Raw genomic sequence first — 15,123 nt, forward strand, 5'->3', positions numbered from 1 at the left:
GGTTTATTCATTAGACCTCTCATTGAATGTAATGTACGCTTAAGTATGCACCTCCTTAAGCACCCAAACCAGCTTGAGAGATCTCAATATTTCCTCACAAAAAGATCTTATGTTTCAATGTTATGTTTCAAACTTTAGTTTACTACTTTTCATATCTTTGCAAACAAATCATATTGAATTTCTACATTGTGTAAATCCTTCTTTAGGTATTTAATTATTACATTGCAGCTGCACATGTGAAAACCAGCACAAAATGTTATTCTTTGCTAGATTCAAAGGTAAATAATTAAATGCACAAGCCTCAAGACTCCATGGGAAGCTAACAGATAAGCACACTTTCACTTCCCTTGTGATGCTTCCAAAAGGGTTGCATTTTCTCATAATACCAGCATGTATGATAGGCATCAGTTTCATGACTATGACATCTATGACTGTATAGACAGATCTGCTCAGCAGTGACTTAGCCATAAAGGGGTGTAGTATGCATTATACCATAGCTTATATGGGGAGGATACCCTTCCGATAACTAACCCACAGTATATCCCTAAAGAGTGATGTAAATCCTTGTTTCTAATACAGATTAAACTTAGAAGTAGACTATAACACCTTAAGAAACCTAAGATACAATTTTTTTTAAATCAGATCCATATGCAGCCTCTACCAGACCTGCCTATCAAGACTTGCAGTAACTTGATCACTACTGATATACAATCAACAACCCCTAACTGACAGTTTGAACCATATGATTTGCAGCTCTGCAACATTTTACTGAAGATCAATAATTCATTGCAGACTGTCATAATCTAAAAGATTATTATCATCGCATGCAAATAGCTGAAGGCAAACTGTTTTGTTTTGCTTGCCATCACAGCCCAATTACATACGTTCTATACCTCTGTTTCAGCAATTATATGACAGCAACCCATCCCAGCTGAGACATCATGGCTGACTGTGGAAGGTGATTAACTCTTGCAAAAGGGTGTAGCTAGGCTGAAATCGCTAGCTCTAGCGATACTAGGCAGCCTGTCGTATCCTCTGCAGGAGCATCATTGATGTCATGGCACCCAGTGCACCAAAACTAGCAGAAGTACCCACACACCTGGGTGGCTGACACCCCTGCCTCTAAAGAAACCATCAGGACATCATTGCATCGCCTAACGAACCCTTACAGGTGTGCCATCTCAAATAAAGTCAAATTGTTTGAACTACACAGGATATGTTACCACTGGCAAAACACATATAGGGTGCTGAATCCTGGAAATGCATTTATTTTTACTGCAATGACCCTATCCACCCACCACCCCTCCCCCAAAAAAAGCAGATCAAGCTGCCACCACTTTAAAAGCTCAGCCTGTATTCTGCCTCTCATTCTCTATATCTATCCATCCCTCTCACACTGTTTCTCTTCTGAGACACACACACACACACACACACACACACACACACACACACACACACACACACACACACACACACAAACCTTATATAAATTATCCTTAACTAAAACCTCTCATTGCATGCAGATCGACAAGCCCAGAGTTTGAAGCATCTTTGTACCCACCCTGGGATGATTTCTACAGTATAGCATTTACCTATTCCTCAGAAGGCACACTTTATTACATTGAGTTTATAGTTTGAAAACCCGCTAAATATGTCTGTAACCTGAAGTACCCTGATAACTAAATTCTCCGGTCACTAATTATCATTAGTACATAGTCTGCATACATTAGTAATTTCAATATACTAGAAGGAATTCCTTGAACTTAACAATATTTATCAACATTTCATAATACTGGTTCAAAGATATGATTAAAGAGATAAGGGAGCAATATATACATCTGTTCCATTCAATGAAGAACATCAAAAGACAAAGTCAGTACCTAAGAGCACCATATCCTCATCAACTGACTCAAGTAGAGGACTTAAATATGTCCTAAAATATCTAGGATGGTGAACCATAACATGCAGCATGTCCATAAAAAATCCACCTAATCTTATCAAATGTTTTCTGTTATGTAAGGCAATAAAGCACGATAGTTGTAAAAATTTATCATCTGCAGAAATGGTATAACCAAATGTATTGACAGAAATAGTTTAACAAAATGAGCAAGCACCTAATAAAATTGTGAAACCAAGGCCCCCTTAGTTTTTGGGTCAATTAAATGTTTTTTTACTTAACCTGGTAACTGTGCTATCCCAAAGAAGGCAGCCTGCTAATTAAATAAGAACAACGTTGATATATCCTGAAAATACTATTATTAGTATAAACAAAATGTCTTGGAAAAATATTAATTTTAATAACTGAGACTATTGTTAATATGTTTAATTTAACAGAACTTTAACATCATAAATCTGTTTGGATATTATGCTTTCTTATCTTATTTGTTAAATTAGGGAGATTAGCTATAATATCTGAAAGCATGGAATTTATATTGAACTTCTCTTTTAATTTGGGGTATTGTATGTAAATAATCATAATTAAATGTGAATAGAGAAAATTTGAAAAAAAATGTAAGTCTTAAGCGGATATAAGACTGAATTATTCATATTAAGCTTGTACTTTGCAACCTTACTCTAATTCTGAGTAATATTTATAAAACTGCAGTGGTGGTGCTGCGGTAGCGCTGTCGCCTGACAGTAAGACGTTGTCCCGTTCGATTCTCAGCCAGATCGTCTTCTGTCTGGAGACATGCATGAATGGGCATACCTTCACTGAAGGTTGTGCATCAGGGCTGGCAACTAGGCACATAAAAATCTACTGCCAATCATTAGCGGACCGGAGTTCCACTGTGGCGACCCCTAACCGGGAAAAGCCAAAAGACATAACAACAACATTTATTAAATTGCAAAAAGAATACATTTTAATCTAATAATTAGTAAACTTAATATCAGCTATCAAATGATTCAGTGTTATTTTTGAAAAAAAAAAAAAAAAAAACACATGCTAATGGTAAAATGAAAAGATATTGTTAAAGTGGAAATATTTGCCTTGTACCTGACCTAACTGGGATAGATGAAAAAAGTATGCCATTAAGGGACAGACAGGTAGAAGCTAATCTGTAGCAAAAATGATAGCATTAATAAATGCAGATGGAATCAGAATGTAGGTTCATAGGTACTTATGCAGTTCCTAGGCTGTGATGCAGGAAAACATTGAGGTGTCTGGCCCAATTTCCCATTTGCCCTTGAGAGCACTGTCTGGTTAAATGACTTACTCAGTCACTCATTAGGCAAATGGAGGCTCAGGGAACCAAACATTAGAAAGTAGCATGTTGGCAGCTTATGACATTAATCCTCTGCACTAGATAGCTGACATAAATAATAAATAGATAGTTAATAGTCATGCAGTCCGGGAGACCACTGAGGAACATAGATCAATGTCCCTGAAGCACTGTCTGGTTAAATAGCTTGCATAGACTTACATAATAAGCAAATGGAAGAATGAAAGAAACACTGGCCTACAGCAAGCCACTCATTAATAGCTCATAGCCTTACTTCTCTGTACTGACTGACAGATTTTAGACAACAATTTGAGGAAAAATTGGATATGGACTTTGATAAAAAGCCTTACTTGCATCTTGTATTGCCTAGCCTTAAAAATGTACTGTATCTATATTGCTAGTAACTTTTAGAGGAGCTTTTCTCCCCGGGCCTGTACTGAAAATGGACATATATCCAGTTGGACTAGCCCAGTCAACAAATGTAAAATAAATAAAAATAAAATAAAATAAGTGATAATAGCTTTATTTAAATAATTTTCTTCAGTATGATTTCAACATGATTTTGTTTTTCATTGTTTAACTATGAGACATAAAACCAGCCTGAAAAGGAGAAATAATGTATGTAGTTACTGGGCTGAAACGTTTAGCCAAAATCATTGCCATAGTGTTCTCAACTATATTATATTTATTAGAAAAATTGGTCAATATGTCTTTATAAACATTGAGTCAGTGTTCAGCTTTAGTAGGTGCAATAGAAAAAGTGTCTTGTATTGATCTTTAAAATAAATCATAAATTCCATGGTTCTTAATAAAATTGTATAACTAACCAAGAATAGCTATAAACAGTTGTTTACAATATATATAAAAGATTTATAAAAGTAAGCATTATATCTGCAGAGGCTCAGCACTCTCTCAAGATTTATGTCCTTTATTGTGAAGATGCAAGCTTTGGACTTTTTCCCTTTGCTCCATCTGGGTTATAATCTAAAATCTTGCTGTGTATGCGTCACACTGTAGATAGTGACCCACCTAGTGCCCCTTCATGAATAGCTACTCCAAATTTGTCCCCTGTGGTTTTACCCTCATCAGCTGAACTTCAGGCCAACAATCCTAGCCTATGGTTATCTAATTTTGCAGGTGACTGTAAATTAAGTGTTGTTAGTCAATCTTTCACTGACTTAAAATTACTCCAACATAGGTTAGATCATGTGAGGAACTGGTGCAAGGACAATGGTCACAAATTAAATGAGAAAAAACGTAGCACAGTTTATTCTGTTAAACAAAACATTTTCATATACCATATATGTGACACACCTCTGCAGTCATATACTGTTTAAAGGATCTAGGCACCCATCTTGATAATTCCTTATTATTTAACCATCATCTTTCTGCAGCAGTTTGGAAAGACTTGTGTCATGCTCATCTCACTTCCAAAGGCATTTCCATCAGACCCAAATAAGTTTTAATTCCCCTTTGATCATATTTCATCAGACCCATTATTGAATATAATGGACCTTTTCCAAGATATTTTTCTAAACATATTACTCAACTTGAGAGACCTTTGATATTCATAACTAAAAAGATCAGTGGGCTCAAAAATCTGAGTCTAACAGCCCTCTATCTGTACTCAGTTTCTTATAAACTCCGCCATGGATATCTGTGTAGTCTTTTGAGCCATTGAAGATCCAACCTTCTTTGACCTCCTATTCCTTTACAGAACAAATGATACCTCATATACCTGGTTAAAAGAACTAAACCTTTATCAATAGATAAGTGAAAGATGCTGGCATGATAGGTTCATACCCCAATATATCCATTACCTCTGAAATAAACTTCCACTACATATCAAGTAGCTCATCACCTTTGCCCCCTTCAAGGTAAACTTAGATAATTGGATGAGCAGCCTCAAGTTCTCCTCTGGTCTATCTTGTCTTGCCGTCCTTAAGGCTGGGTGGAACTCCTGAATAGAAACTTTTGGCTAGGCTTGTGGAATTTTGGCCATAGTAGGAGTTGTTAAAGCAAACATACATGTTAAATATAGCAAAAAGGTCAGGCTAACCTTCACCCTCATTTTTCCTTTCCTGCAGTCCATTAAAATCCTATGTAATAAATGACACTAGTTAGTTTTATGTTAAGACCAGCAACATGAAAGGAAAGATGAGCTGAAAAAAAAGCTGCTGCAGACTTCCTCATTCACCCTGTTCTTAGTTTTAATCTTTATTCCTGCTCACAGTATGACTCACACACTGACCTAGCCATAATTTTCTCTCTGACCCTCAACAGGCCATCACATAATGCCTTCTGTTATCTATACTATCGAGCCACCATTAATTCCCTGGAAACTACAAGAATGCTCAAAGGTACCCCAACGTTCAGTCCCTCCACCTCCTTTCAAAAACATAACTGTTTAAAAATCCTTGCAATACTCTATGTATCAAATATTTTGCTTCACTTCTGGTTGCTATTCCATGTGTGTTTTGTTGTTTATAAAACTGTTTGTTAGTTTCTCATGCAGTTCCATGGTACTTTGTGTGTGTGTGTGTGTGTGTGTGTGTGTGTGTGTGTGTGTGTGTGTGTGTGTGTGTGTGTGTGTGTGTGTGTGTGTGTGTGTGAGTGTGCCTGTGTGCACATGTTTGTGGCAGAGTGAGCTTCACTTAGTTATTACAGCGAGGTCTGTACATAACAATTACACTATACCAAGCATGTTATAGCGAGTTTCTTGTGTTTGAACCTTGATATAACAAGGTTGTTTTTCTCTTGATTTTGGAGTGCTGGCAGAGATCTCCATGCATTACAACTTTATTAGTGCAAACACAGGATCTTTAAACATATTAACCATGATTTAAGAAGGGCTTTAATTTTTTTTCAGGGGTACAATATTTTACTGAGATTATTGTAAGGATTAAACATGTTTCTCTTGAATAATTAAAAAGCTGCTTTCTGGAAAAATATATATTGTGGACTTACCATCTTCTAAATAAGATGTTTTAATTTGTAGCCAGTGTTTCTCAAGTATTGCAAGCACATCTGTCATATACTTTAGTTCATACCTTATTAATTTTCCTAAAAAATTAGGTTGAAGCATCCATCAACGAAATGAATCAAACTGTACTATGACATTTCTATGACATTCCGTATCTGGGGCAAGCTGTTATGTGCTTACCAGGTGTTCATCATTTCACTGTCTGCCAGAATTTTTGGAGCAAATATTTGTTTTACTGTAGTATAACAGGGCAGATAAAATTGAACAGACAAAAAGCTTTAACTTTTATACATGCAGTTGATGAATCTAAAGTTGTCTTATATGCAAAAAATTATATAATTCAATCTGAAGATTTTCCACATTGCTTCTAGGACCTTGGAGAGAATAACAGCAGAACTCATATATCTGAATTTTAGCTTGTGCAAAAAGAGAGATGATCAGTCCTATGACAGCTGCTTCATTACGATCTGTATTTGTCTCAGTTTGAGGCAAATGCATGGTTTTACACTAGATGTCACTCTTATGGTTTTTTGAGTTGCTATAGATGAAGTCATGTAGATGGCATGGTGTGAAAGCACTCAGTAAAAGATGATACTGAATGTAATGGAGTGACCTTATTAATGCCTTCTGCCAAAGTGCTGAGAGACTTACATTTGCTATCCTATTAGTAAAAGCATCTGGCATCCCACACAGCATGTCTCACTGACAACTCCTGGCAAGCTGCTTGAGCCATTTTCCATTTAGTGTGATATCAGATTCCAGACAGCAGGGGATGCCAGAGATCAAATTTTGTTGCTGTGGGAATTATTATACCTACTTCAGTCACTGCTCACATTTTATTTGAAGGCGTATTTGGCTACCATTGTTTACAAATTGCATAAATATCTTCTCAATTACACTGTTGGCTTTCACTGCCGATTTTTTTTTTTTTTTTGCCACACTTGTCCATATTGACATACCATGAATCTAGGGTCAAATTCAGGTCATTAAACAATATTCACAGTCATAATTTACAGCAGTGACTCAAACTGAAGCATAACAGAATGTTGCAATAAGAGATCCTGACAGACAGTGTACAGGGTGATGTCATTAAATGCCCACTTTGCATGTTTTCATTCATCACTTCCACTGATTTGCCGTCTATGTGTTAAGTAAGGCTTACTTTGTGTCATTTTGTGGTGTGACTTTTTAGCAACCAAATACCTTAGTTTCCATTTTCAGACTAAGTAAATACTACAAATACGAGCAGCTGAAAGCCTGCATATTAAATTTACATTTGCCCCTTAGTTTGTGTGCTGCCCTTCCTTTACCAGTTACTCATTTAGTTTCGTTGCACCTGTACGAGTGTAGAGTGTGAATGTTATTAACTGCTCATGTGCGTTCCAGAGAACTGTTTAAGGAGACAGTTTACAGCTGGAACAGTTACTATACCTATTACGAGGAAAAAATGGTATTACTTGACCCACCCAAGCAGCTAAATTATGTTAGCAGTTTCCTGTGCAGAAGTGTTTCTCCACAGACTGTGACTATTTATACTTGTAATAAGCATACTCGGTGTATGGAGTTTCTGTTACTTTAGTGAAAGGTTACCTTTTAATGTGCGTAAGTATTTGACTATGTGTTTAATATGCACATTTTCAGGAAGAAGCTGTTAATGTTATTATCTCAGTTCATTACAGTCAAAGCCACTGTTCTTCTAGCTGCCTGGGAAACTGCCATAAATTCTGAAATTTAACCAAGTACTGGAAATTCACAGGTTCCATGGACTTTGGCATTATAGGCCAGAACACGTATTCACCATAACTTGTTTTTCTTCTTATATTTGCCACGTATAAAACTGTCAGCTATGTAGTGTGTTTATATTTCACACACACACACACACACACACACACACACACACACACACACACACACACACACACACACACACACACACACACACAATCTAGACTGAAGCATTCAGTTTATGAGTAGATGTGCACTAAAAATTGTAACGGAATTACAATAATAATTAGAAGGTACATATAATAATTAGTGGCAAAATTCCTGACATTTCAGTTCACAAAAATGGAATTTCATTATTTTCATAAACATAAACCAATGTTCCTGATCAGCAAGCCCTACCAGATATATTTCTGTAAAGCCAAATTATGTTTTACAATTATTACAAGTAAAATGGCACAGCCACGCAATAAACATTCTTACAAAACAATTGATTACAGCTGTGCTTTTATTAAACTGTATATGTATTTCATACCCAAATACTCCTACCAAACAGTAACATGAAGAAACCCAATGACACTATACCTATAAAAAAGATATAAATACAGATATACAGTGAGTATATATTGTCACCTATAAATCTAGATATACAGCGAGTATATAATGTCACCTATAAGTACAAATATACAGTGAATGCAGTGTATTGTGAATGTAAAGCAGTAATTAATGCCAATAATGTCCTTTTAGCCCTAGATGTTATTTATATAATCTGATTGGAAGTCTAGAAGCTGCAATGTTATGCAGAAACTTTAGCCTTTTCTGTGTTTTGCTATTTTAAAGTTGTAGTATTCAGTGACACAACAAGGGATCAGTAGGGTAAAAATACAGTAGACGTGACATTAAAGCTATACATATCATTTTAAATATAACCTTTATGTCATCAAGTGTGCTGCTCGGAAATCACTGCAAGCAGTAAGTTAGGCATGTAAAACTTCAGGGGGCACTGTGGAAACAATGATAGCAGCTTGAATCTTTTGCTCCATCTCAGACTTACAGTGTTTTCAACTTTTCTTAACTGGAAGGATAGCATTTATGGAAATAATATGATAATCTGTCTGAGAAGGAGAACTTTAAGGAGAGGATACTTACTGTCCATTGTCTTTTAGGATGGAGGATAAACTGGATAGAATTTGAGTAAAACTGACTCCCTTACTGTGGATATGAAAAATGTGCAACAGAGCCTAGTGGCCATCAAGGCCGAGAATGACCAGATAAAATTGGCTGTAGTCAGAGTAAGATGACAGGACACTTGGTAGAAGTGAAATGGAAGGACAATGAAATGAATACGCTGTGCGCCATGATTAAAATGTTACAGTCTGTGAATGAAGACCTGGAAAAACATTTCGGAAGGGACATTGTATTGTGTAGGTGCAATAACTGAGAGGTTGGAGGGAGCATATCTTGTGGTTTTCATTGAAAATGGATAAGGAATCTACTGAAAGATGCTCCATGTTTTGCTGACTTTATAAGTAAATAGTTGTTTTGGTGGTGAAGGCGTTTGGAATTCGATTTTGTTTTGAATGATTTCCTTTTGCATTCAGAAGGCTCCTGTGTATTTAAAAACAGTGATGCGAGAGGAGCAGATGTTCATAGCCACATGAAGATTCAGAAGATGCATTTGAATGACTTTGTGTTACACCATGATACCGTGTACTGGTTTACTTTGTAGAGTCACTTTACTTTCTTTAGACCTTTTTGAAGTGAAACTTCTTATGGGATGGTGTGAGAGCTCAGAGTGTAACGGAAAAGTGAAACAGAAGTATGTAACTTCTGTACCTCTACTTCAGCTTTTCAAACAATGACGAGTTAGAGCACGCACACACACACACACACACACACACACACACACACACACACACACACACACACACACACACACAAAGAGAGGGACAGGAGATAGCAGATTGAGAGATAGAGAGAGTGAGAGCGATCTTGTATGAATGAATGCATGTATGAATGTAGAAGAGACTGTGTGTGTAAGAGATCACGAGAGAGTGAGAGCGATCTTCTGTGAGTGGATATGTGTATGAAAGCAGGAGAGACTGTGTGTGTGTGTGTGTGTGTGTGTGTGTGTGTGTGTGTGAGATCAGGAGAGAGATTGAGTGCAATTGTCTGTGAGTGAATGTGTATATGAAAGCAGAACAAACTGCGTGTGTGAGAGATGAGAGAGTGAGAGTGATCTTCTGTGAGTGAATGTGTGTATGAAAGTAGAACAGACCGTGTGTGTGGATGTGTGTGTGTGTGTGTGTGTGTGTGTGTGTGTGTGTGTGTGTGTGTGTGTGTGTGTGTGTGTGTGTGTGTGTGTGTGTGTGTGTGTGTGTGTGTGTGTGAGATCAGGAGAGAGATTGAGTGCAATCTTCTGTGAGTGAATACATGTATGAAAGCAGGAGAGACTGTGTGTGTGAGAGATCAAGAGAGAGCATGTTCGCAATCTTCTGTGAGTGAATGCGTGTATGAAAGTAGAACAGACCATGTGTGTGGATGTGTGTGTGTGTGTGTGTGTGTGTGTGTGTGTGTGTGTGTGTGTGTGTGTGTGTGTGTGTGTGTGTGTATGTGTGAGTGTGTGTGATGAGAGAGAGTGAAAGTGACCACAAAATGGGAATCAGGGACTGAGGAAGGGGGATGATAAACTAGACACCAGAGACACATCTGTAAAGTGCTACAATAGCATCAACATTACTACAGAGAACAGGGATGGGGTGGGAAGAAGCACTAGACACCATGGAATGGTTTACGAGCAGCAATAGCACCAACATTACTATGGAGATTGTGCAGTGTGGGGTACCACTGGACACCAGGGACTGCTTTAAGTGTCGTGATGGTACTGAAATCATTATGGGGATCAGGGGGTGGGAAAGATGTACTAGAATAACAGGGCTTAAGATAAGTGCCATGATGGCACCAATTACTACAGGGATTGTAGAGCTGGAGGGCATGCACTAAACCCCCAGGGCTTCCTTTAAGTGTTATGATAGCACCAACATTATTACTGAGTTCGGGGGTGGTGGTGTGTGATCAGGGATAAAGTAAAGTGTGGCAGTGTCACAGACATCCTAAGGGGAATCAGAGGGTGGGCAGATACACTAGACACAAGTGATGCTTCTGTAAAGTGCATTACCAATGCCAGCATCATAATTGAGATTGGAGGTGGGGGGATACATGACTCCACCAGGGCCTACTACATACTTACCATAATAACACTGAAGTATTATGGGCTGGGGAGAACCAAGGGAGGGAAAATAAAGAAGGGACAGGTCCAAAGACTGTGGTGTGTATGTGCGTGTGTGTGTGTGTGTGTGTGTGTGTGTGTGTGTGTGTGTGTGTGTGTGTGTGTGTGTGTGTGTTTATTTGTGTGTGAGAAAGAGTGACTGGAGGGGAAAGACAGCCATCGAGAGACACAGTAAGAGTGATGTTCTGTGAGTATTTGTGTGTTTTTATTTGTGTGTGAGAGATAGTGACTGGAGGGGAAAGCCATCTAGAGACAGTGAGAGTGATGTTCTGTGAGTGAATGCATGTATGAAAGCAAGAAGAGACTATGTGTGTGTGAGAGATCAAAAGAGTGACTGCTATCCAGCAAGGCTATCTGTGTGACAGACAGTGAGGAGTAACAGCAAGTGATCTGCTGGCAGCAGTGAAGTGGTTTGCACATACCTCTTAACCTCTTACAGCAAAAAACATGGTTTTCACACTTCCTAACAGAAGTTTCACTTCTAATGCGTATGGTGACAATGCACATAGTTTTACGTTTTGTGACTTATATGGCTGAAGGTATGTGAATTCCCAATAAGTTAACATTAATTGTAATACAACTGTTATTGTTAATTTTTAATTGAACTTAACTGCTTTTGGCGGTAACACATTAGAAGTGGACAAGTTTGTCATCTGTTAAGTCTGGGATAAGCTTTAATTATTTGTACCAAATAGACAGTGATAATTTTTTTTGTTTGTTTTTGTGCTAAGATCTTAATGAAGCAGTCATCATAGGAGTGAATCTCTTATTTTTTCTTTCTTTTGTTGCAAGCTAACAAATCAGAAGTATGAGTTCTGTTGTTATTCTCTCCCAGGTCCTAGAAGCAATGTGGAACACATCTTCAGCTTGAATTATATAATGTTTTTTTTTATATAAGACAACCTAAAATTCATCAGCTGCATATATAAAAATTAAAGCTTTTCTTCTGATCAATTTTTATTTGCTATATTATAGTACAGTAAAACAGACTTTTGCTCCAAAAGTTCTGGTAGACAATGAAAAGCACATGACAGTTTGTCACAGTTACGGAATGTCATAGAAATGTCACAGTACAGGTTGAGTCATTTTATAGATTCATAGGTTCATAGGTATATACTAGGCTAATGGCCCTGGAGCCTATATAAGCCTAGCCCATGAACAATCCCTGGCATCATGCCGCCCAAAGTTAGTTACCAGCACCCCTGTCAAACAAGGCCACTGAAGTGATCCCCGGGGTGAAATTCCTATTGCCCATCTACTCGTCAAGATTTCTTTTAAAGAGGGCCAGTGAAGTGCTCTGCTTGATGTGAATGCGTTGTTCCAGAGTATGGGAAGTCTCTGGGTTAGGAATCTGTCCCTCCAGCATGTTCTGTTTATTGGGGAAGCACCCACTAAGAGGAGAAAACGCTGAGAGAAGAAATGAGCCACTTTTGAGATTCTAAGTATTTTTCTTCAGATTATTTGCTAAGTTTTTCTGCATAGCCGCCTACTTTGAGCATTTTCTGGCTTGTTAAACTTGATTTCTGCATTGGTAACTGTATTTAGAACACAACCTAGAGCTGTTTACTGAATTTCCTGTTTGCACTTATTTTTAAAATCGTTTTTTTCTTAAAACTTGCATTTTATCTGTCTCTGGCCTAGCACTCAAGTGTGGGGTCATTTACTGCACTGTTATAACTTGTTGATACTTGTGAACCTCTGCTATCTTTAAAAAAAAACAAAAAAACTTGCTTTTTTCCCACTTTTCTGAGATTTAAAAAAGTTCAGTTACATGCTTGCTGTTCTGAACTGTTTGTAAGTTTCTTGGAGGCCATTTTTTGCTTGGGCTAATGGGAAGTCTCTCTGTTCATCAGTGGCAGTGATAAACATTGAGCAGCCTGCCTGCCCCTGTGGGAGTGGTTACTGCCTTGAAACTGGAGTTTTATTGGCCATTTTGGGTCAATTCCAAACTTCTTGATCTCCCTCTCTTAAAACCCTCTTTTGCGCGTTTTTGTGCATTTTTGTGCATAGTGCAACAACGGGCAGCGCCACCTAATTGGGTTTAAACTATTCCTGGCTCCACAAAGTCTGCTCTTCACTTTTTCCCTTAGAACTGCTCTATCTCTCAAATTAAACACCATATTCTCATTCTAAGGCCCTTCACTGGTCCAAATAAGTAATCTTAAAAGTTAGCACTATTACACCATAAGCACTACTTACTCTTATACTCTCTACGATTACCTTGACCCCTATTGGTCCATCTTAATTCAGTTTCCCTATAATACTCTAGCATGTCCAAAGGTCAGTCAATGGTTTCCTCTCCAGTCCAGCTGGTGAATCTGGGAATTTTGAGGCAATGTTACAACTGTCTCATGTACACAGCCAACCCTCTCCTCCTCCAAACAGGTTCAAATATATGTGAGAGATGCAACCATATAGCCAAACTGGAGGCTGAGCTCTCTCATCTCAAAACTGGTGAAACCAGTCAGGAGGAGAAGGTAACCTCACACAACACAATTCCAGTATCACATAGTCCCACCACATCAGCGAACCAAACACATAAATACACAAAACATACTCAGAGGCTCTAAATAAAAATCTACCTAAGCAACAGAGACCTCCAAAGCAGACATCCAAGCAAACGCTACCCCAAAACAAAACACGCACAACACATAGCCCACAAAGTCAGTGTGCCAAGCAGCCACAGCCCTTAAGGCTGAATAACACACCTGATACTCTTGTAATAGGTGACTCTATTGTCAGACACACTGACGTCCCGCTCACCAGGCTGAACAAAGAGAAGATCACAGTGAGCTGCCTGTCGGGTGCTAGGATCCGCCATATAATGCAAGCACTCAGGTCACTCCAAAGCAAATACAAATATGACTCAGTCATCGTACATGCTGGTGTGAATGACCTGAGATGTACCTCCCTGGACTACATGAAAAGAGACATAGAGGAGCTCTCTGATCATGTAGCCCAGGCCGGTATGACCCTGACCTTGAGCAGCATCTTACCCTCACCTAGAATGATGCCACAGTACAAAGACAAAATGATCGATTTTAACAATTGGCAAAAATTTTGGTGTCATTCAAAGGGGATCCAGTGTCTGTCAACCTGGGATGGCATGCTCGACAAGCCACGTTGCTTCGTTAGGGATGGCTTGCACCTGTCACCACTGGGCTTTCGGATATTGGCAAAGGCTCTTGCCACCCCCATAGTGCCTTTTTTAGGCAAGGCTCAAAAGTCAAACCCACCTCCATAGACAGCACAAGGAACAAGAAACTAAGGGTAATGCTGCTAAACGCCAGAAGTCTTAACCTCAAGATGCACGCACTCGAAGCTCTCCTCAGTATGGAGAACATCGATATCTCTTCAGTGACAGAAACCTGGTTCAAGGCTCCAGAGAGCACCTCAGCACTACCAGGTTATACCTCATATCATGCTTTTCGGCCCGAAAACCCAGACCGAACCACAAAAGTAGGGGGAGTTTCCATATTTATCAAGGATATCCACACCTCCAGGTTAGTGGCATTGCACGAAGTATTGGAGATCATCCATGTGCAACTAACAGTGGGCAAGACTGCTTTTCAGTTTATAGCATCCTACAGACCACCCTCTCAAAGTCAGGAATCCCACTCGGCTTTCCTGAAAACATTGGAGAACATGAAGATCTCTCCAAACACCATTATATTGGGCGACTTCAACTACCCAAACATAGACTGGGAGCACTACTCAAGCCCCAGCACCTTAGCCCAAAGGTTCCTGGAAATTATAAATTCAAATGCTATGGAACAACTAGTCACCACTCCCACAAGAGGGAATAACATACTAGACCTGATCATTACCAACATGGGTACTCTATGCTCCATACCAGAAGTATATCCCTCATTGGTAAGATCAGACCATAAATTAATTTCACTGGATAT

The sequence above is a fragment of the Protopterus annectens genome, chromosome 1.part2, assembly GCF_019279795.1.
Source record: "Protopterus annectens isolate FY-2018-M chromosome 1.part2, PAN1.0, whole genome shotgun sequence".
NCBI lineage: Eukaryota > Metazoa > Chordata > Ceratodontiformes > Protopteridae > Protopterus > Protopterus annectens.